Source organism: Miscanthus floridulus, chromosome 11 (genome assembly GCF_019320115.1).
Source record: "Miscanthus floridulus cultivar M001 chromosome 11, ASM1932011v1, whole genome shotgun sequence".
Classification (NCBI taxonomy): domain Eukaryota; kingdom Viridiplantae; phylum Streptophyta; class Magnoliopsida; order Poales; family Poaceae; genus Miscanthus; species Miscanthus floridulus.
Window position 1 is genome coordinate 88,021,532 of NC_089590.1, and position 7,361 is coordinate 88,028,892.

General features: G+C 43.0%; 2 pseudogenes; both read right to left on the bottom strand.

Moving 5' to 3' along the window:
- Positions 1–283: 283 nt before the first annotated feature.
- LOC136492387 (E3 ubiquitin-protein ligase RSL1-like) lies at positions 284–3,598 on the bottom strand (annotated as a pseudogene).
- Positions 3,599–3,960: 362 nt separating this feature from the next.
- On the bottom strand, positions 3,961–6,209 carry LOC136492388 (protein FAR1-RELATED SEQUENCE 5-like; annotated as a pseudogene).
- Between the last annotated feature and the right edge of the window lie 1,152 nt (positions 6,210–7,361).

Below are 7,361 nucleotides of genomic sequence, written 5' to 3' on the forward strand. Positions count from 1 at the left end.
AACTGGTTGGATCCTAGAAAGTTTGTATGGATAATGGAGGCACCACAGCCTTTTCTTTATTTTGTCTTCTTATTTCTGAAGATTGCATGCATCTTTGCGAATAGACCAGTTGCTCGGAGCTATCTGACGTTGAAAACTGTGGCGCCCAGCAAACCAAAATATTGTATGTTATTCACGAACATAAAACCTTCGTCAACAGAACATAATGATGCCACTTATGTGAATGAACAACAGGTATCATATAGGCAGTTGCTCATGCTGCAGATCGATTCAAAACGAGTGATTTCAGAAAGCTCAAAGATATATATTACTCACTTGAAAGAAATAGACAGTCATATAACCGAGACTGTAAATGGAGAACTCTTTTGCTGATGCACTAACACCAAAGGTTACCATACAATGGGGAAACAACACCAGTGTATTTATGACGAAAGCATATCAGGCATGGAAACATATTATTATTTTGAACGGAGAACTCAGTATGTGCCATTTCTTTACTGCTATCTATAACTGTCTCTCTTCACTCATTGGATGTAGTCATCGTTGTAGGTGTCGCTGATCACCGACACGAACCGCTCGAGCCACGGGAGCTGGTGGAGGTCCTTCATGGTGTCGACGATGTACGAGTCGGCGCAGCGCGGCGGCGACTGGCAGGGGTTGGGGTTGTGGTTGTCGCCCAGGCTAAAACCCCCAGCGAGGAACCTCTGGATGAGCGCCAGCTGTGCCCTTTCCTGCTCCGAGTACCCTTCCACGGCGGTCGGCATGCAGTCAAATGTGTCCCATGCCCAGATCTCAGATGCTGCTTGGGTGGATCGCTCAGCGGAGGAGGCCTCCATGGCTTCATCGTCCCAGAACACGCATTGGCATGTTTGTACACCACTAGCGTAGTCAGCACCGCACGAGTAGCAGAACTCGTGCCCACACCTGCACAAGTGACGTTTAGCACCAAGATAAAGAGTAGCACATGTATTTATGAATGAACAATCTTTAGTACATGCGTTTTAATGGCAATGGCCATCTGTGTGACGGCAACACAAAACACGCTTTGCTACTTAAAAAGAAGTACCGTGGCTGAATCCCGATATGCCCAATACAAACAGAATATTAGTGTAGAGAAACATGAACATGGTCCTATACTCAATCAGCTACAAGATTTGTTGCTTCTTATATCATGCAACAAATTGCAGTGTAGTTTTTGGGAACCAGAATTATGGAGACCAACTGCACAATCTGAACTGAATATGAACATTTTCATGCAAGCAACCATACCTTTCACAGAGATGTGAGAATATGGCGGACTGACACAATATAACTACCTAACACATTTCCATTGATTTTGGACAACTATCAATATTGGATTAGTAGTCAAAGCAAATCATGAATGTTTACTGTACTTTTAAAAGATAATCATCTTTTCTGCTGGGTCACTAATCACTAGCATTTGGATTACCTCAGTTCAGGAATTGGATACTTTAGATTTAGACAACAGGACAGCTCACTTCTATGCATAAATTGACTAGTTTTCTTTAGACAGTACATGCATCAGAGGATGTAGATATACACACAGAGCATACCAGCAAGTCATATGGAGGCAGCCCTGTGTTAGTTCAATCATACGTCGGCATCTTTGGCAACGCCTCCACCTATTGTTTTGTGCAAGCTGATGCAAAGATAAGTCTCCAGCATCTCTTTCCTCAGCAGGCAAGCTCTGGTACTCATCACAGCCCATCATGATGTGCCATGGCACTCCACAGTTGATACATATATCTCTATGGCATTCCGGGCACTCGATACAACTGAGTTCTGACTGGCTTGATGAACTTGCCCTAGAGAAGTGCTGACTAAGGTCTAACAGCACTGAACAATTTGGAAAGGGACAATAAAATCTTTCCATTTCTGAGGTGCCAGCTTCTGCAAATGCTCTCTCCAGGGAATCATAGCTGCTAACTGGAAGGAATGATTTACACTCACTAGCGGAAATAAGATATTTACACCTTAATTGTGGGCACCTTATGGGAAGCTTTGAGGTCAGCAGCTTCTCTTCAACATACCCAGTCAGGCAATTATAGCAATATGTGTGCGAACAACCTGCCTTGATCATCTAAGAACCTAGTTTCTCCTCACGGCAAATCGGGCAGGTAGCAACCTCATAGGGAGATAGATATCTGATGCCTATAGCTTCTTTGGCCAACTGCAAGGGCCTCTCAAGTTCAAAGCTAGGAAGCAATATCAAATCAAAGTCTTCCAACTTATCCACTAGTTCAAGAATCCTATGTCCTAAAGCTACCAAAAGCTGCTATCTGTCAGCACCAAAGAAAAAAAGACAAGAAAAAGGACATGTTGAGTTATCAAAGGATGAACAGATTTCATTTTGATACATATACACAACAGGAAGAAAATGAGGCAGTTGAACCAAAATAGCATGATTGTCAGCGAGCAATCTATGCTTTATGACCAAAAGTTTTAATAGCATATAAAACTGCAGAAAACATATACAGCAATATATGGAGTGTGTACAGCTGCAAGTCCCTGCATATTCTCCGCTATTCGAGCATTTGACTGTCTCATTTCATTTCAGTTTGTTTTCCAGTGTAAAGACTCAACATACAATGTTGAACCAGCAACATGCAATATGTGTACATATAACCAATTAGATATTGAACATGCCAGCTGGGGGTAGTTATCTGCTATGCCTACTTGAATGGTTAATTGACCAATATGGATTCACTCAGAGGTGAAAAAATCAAAATACAACTACTATAGGCAAGAATTCAACCACCTTAAGAGTAATGTTTCTATTCGCTGCCAAAAAAAAGAGATTATAAAAATGGTATGCACAGTTGAAAGCTGAATGAGGCATTGAGGCCTTGGTTCACAGCCACTCTCCACTACAATATGGAATCAAGATTTTCTAAAGGGCATATTTTCAGTCATTTAGAGTTACAATTGAGCCTACGAAATCTGCAGATATGAAGTGCATGATTTTGTTGATATGCTTGAAGAACAACAAGGCGATATAAATTTTAATATGTATAAAAAAAAGTGTTGCTACAAACATTGTGCTGACTGAAACCAGATGCATTAGCTTCACCAATTTCTTACCTGAAAGTAGAGCTTCTCTGAATTGGTGAAGGCAAAGATCTTCCTGATCCCATTCTGTAGGGCGACTAGCAGCCCATCCATGAGCGCCAGGTGCTCAGCCACCAGCTCCTCGACATAGAAATCCAGTTTCTTCTGCACCTTGAGAACAGGCACACCAGGGGACCTCTCCATCACGACCCCGATCCCAGACAGCTTCTTCCCCTCCGCCTCGGGGCTCGACACGCCCTTGAAGAAGAGGCGCACCGAAGCCTCGTCGAGCTCCCCCTTTGCGATGCCGGCCGTGAACGACTCCTCGGTGTCCTCCCACTCTTCCTCGTCCCCGCAGCAGCTCCTGAAGTCGTCCTCACCCCTCGCGCCTGCCTCAGACAATACCCTCTCCTCCATCCTCAACCAATGGACACTGGAACCCCCCTCGAACAATTCTATCAGAACGTCCTTCCAACCCCAATTCCAGCAATCCCCATCACCGAGTGAGGACCACCGAAGCAGGCAGCGAGTAGGCTTTTCAGCTTGGTCTTTCTGGTTCACTGAATCGATTGCCCTTCAGTGCCTCCTAGCATTTGGGAAAAACAAAGTATAGGGAATGGTCACATCTACTGATTGTGTACAGATTGCTTATTTACCTACTAAGCAAAATCACACTACAAAATGATAATGCACTAATTACAGTAAGTAGTTTAGATAGATAATAATTTTAGGGTCAGATTGGCCTGGATCAGCAACACATCAACACGAACACAAAGCCAACGATATGAACAAACCAAGCAGCATGATTCCATGATGTATTTGCAATTTCTGACGAATACATTTATAGACAAATCGTACCTATTGTGCAACAGCAAGCGGATCCTTGGCAAATCATATATCCAGCACATCTTCAGGGAGCTTTGTTTCCTACAAATGAAGAGTAACATTAGCCATAACTACACAATCCTCACAGACAGGCAGTTGTTAGCTTTGATGAACATTACTCTTAACTACCTCTTCTCTCATGGAGCATGTTCGCCGATTGTGACCCTCACCCTTACACAGGGTACATTTCACCTTAGATCTCTTCTTATTTGAAACTGACTTCAACTTTTTCTTCGGGGCCCCTCTGCCAGGAACATGCAGGGGATCCAAGACATTTCTAGACTCTGCAGAATCAACATCCATGCATTGCGGCAGCACCGGAGCATACCTCTTGTCTCTGTTCTCTCCTCCGTTTGGCAGGATCATAGCAGCTTCCTCATGCAGAACATGTTTCAGCCGCTCATATGCTTCAGGTGAACGAGATGCTAAAAAGGATGCAGTGTGGCTGATATTGCGTAGCTCATGGTATCTCTGTAGGCTATCGGAATAGTCATACATGGTGCTCTTCCTTATAGGAGGAAATGCACTCTTGGCCCCCCTTGTCCACCTTTTCTAAACACAACAGCCTGGAAGCTCACGTTCTTTGCGATATCCCAATACAAAGAAGATGTGTGAGCAGGGGGTTCCAAGGGACTGCAACTTAAGACAAGAACAAGAAATTCCCTTCAGATTGCCTCCATCAACACATATCTCACATTCCACATGGTATTCTCTGTCTCCTTTATCCTCCCTACCAACAATATACTTAATCGCATCATAGTCATCTAGAATCTCTCTCGCAAAACACTTTTTGGCTGCTTTTATGCTGAACTGCACCTTGGCAAAAATTCTTGGTGTGAACGATTTCGCAGCCTCTTTCTCAATAATTGAAGCATCTGGTTCTAAGCATGGCAAAGAATTCGATGCTTCAAAGTCCAGATTCGCTTCATTACTACGCAGCCGCGAAAGGCAGTGGTCAAAGTGCTCAACCAGCTTGAACAATGTCATTTTACGATCTAGATTTACCTGAAGCCTAGAGTTTAGGCTCTCACTCCGCTGGTTGCTCCTCAGTCCTAAATAGCACTTATTAGCATGGTACGCAGCACACCAGATTTTCCTCCTCTCATACATCTGATACAGCCAGGACTCCTTATCTGTAACGTTATGCTTATCCAAGAATTCTAGCCATTTCCTCTCAATCTCTTCTATGGAGCAACAATCATAAAGGAAATACCTGAAATCATCCTTCACACCATCATCGTGAAGATTACGCACAATGTTCTGCTCAATATGCCATATGCATAGCCTATGCGATGAATTCGGCCACACCAGCCCGATTGCTCTCTGCATAGCAAGGTCTCCATCAGTGATCACGGAAACAGGATGCTTCTGAACCATGGCATCAGAGAATGTCCTAAGAATCCACACATATGACTCAATTGTCTCCTGGGAAAGAATTCCACATGCAAAAAGAACAGTGCTGCCATGGTGATTCACCCCAACAAAAGGAACAAGGGGCAGGTTGTACCGATTCGTTTTGACGTGCTATCAAATACGATGACATCACCAAATGCTGCATAATCAAGGCGACATTGACTATCACACCAGAGCAGTCCTTTCAGGTGCCCTTTCTCATTAGTCTTGTAGTCAAAGAAGAAATCAGGATCCCTATGTCTGCACTCTGTTAGGTAACTGATGACTGTTTGAGCATCACCAGCAGCAACTGTCTCCACCTTATTACGATGACAGAAATTATACAAGTCCCTTGTTGCAAATCCAACCTTATCATACCCACCATACTGCATTTCCATAATATTCATTATCTGGTGTTTGCGGATCCCAGAAATCTGCATCGCCACAATATCAGCTTTTTGCTCATCACTGATTCTTCTATGTGAACGCAGAAGACAAGCAAGGTCTCGTTCCGCCATTGGATGGTTGTGTTCATAGATGAAATCCTTCACATACCACTGCCCTGTGTTCTGATCCCAAGCAATCACAAATTTAGCCGGGCAACCAACACGAGTTATATTCCGTGGCTTCCGCTTCTTAATCTCCCTCTTCAGCTCCTTCTCTTCGCGGAAACCTTCACAACTGCAAACAAACTTCCGAAGGGTCCTCTCATTGTGGCCGTTGCCCCACTCACAATAACTTTTCCTAACACTAAATCCTTTCCCCTTAGCGTATTTGTTATAAAACAGATATCCTTCTGTTTCACTACCAAATTTCTTCCTAACAATTTCATTGTACTCCAGCAAAGAATCAAGATCCGGCATTTCCTCCTGCATCAATCAGCGACATTTGAGAAAAGTCTGAAGGAATAGTTCTGTAAAGGCACGATTTCATGCTACATTTTCACATACAAGTCACTCGGTTGCTCTACCTAGTAGCGCTGATGGTGAAGTGCCTGAACATAGGAAACAAAGTACAGGAAAAATAATTATAACTAGCAGCAGCAAACATCCGTACGGCAATGTCAACAAATATTCAGGAATACAGTATGACAACACTTGTTTTCCTTTCCCATTCCCACATATTACTATATTATTATGGCATCAACAGCGTTCATGTTCATAGATATCTTTTTTTTCCACAATGAAAGCGAACGGAGGAGCCTTCCAGTGCCAAGGCCAGGGATTGAACCCGGGATGCTGGTTTGAGGGCTGGCTCAAGGAACCACCCGGAATAACAGCCCTACTGTTCGTACATTATCCACTAGGCTAAAAAAGGGTTTAGCCGCTGTAAAGGATATGCGGACATTTTTAATCGTTCTCCAAGGACCAGAGTATCAGACTTTGTTGCAATAAGTGTGGCCATCTACCAATACAAGATAAAATTTGGAATTAAAGGGAACAAAAATCCCTTTGATATGACCACAAGTATTCATGGTAAAGGAAATCTCATAGTAACACTCAACATGTAGGTATTTGCTAATGCAGCTGCTGCTATAAAAAATTGGTCCGCACCCACACCTCAAGTAGCCAACAGTTGCAGCTCAACTGAAGAATCAATACATCTATGAGTATGATATGTATAGCATCATTATTGCTTTGGAGCCGAACTGAAGAAGCAACATAGCAGAGCAGGGTGGTACTTTATCTGTATGGTACAGCAACATAGCCTATTACTTTTTTTTGACAAAATTTAGATGTTATTATACAATGTTCTTTTCTCTGAAGTATGGTATGTGTTTATCTGAAATGAGTTTAGGTTTGCTCCTGCCTCTGCAGTGTATGGAATTCTGAATACTTAAATTGAAAGCAAAAGTGAAGAACATGTCAACTCACATGTTTCAAATTAGAGACATACTAGGCTAAGAACAAATGCATTTGCAACTGAAAACCTTGTCGATTTCCATCAACCAAACCAACAATTCGTACATAAGAGAGACACGAATGGCACCGACGGATTGCTCACCTCGCTACGAA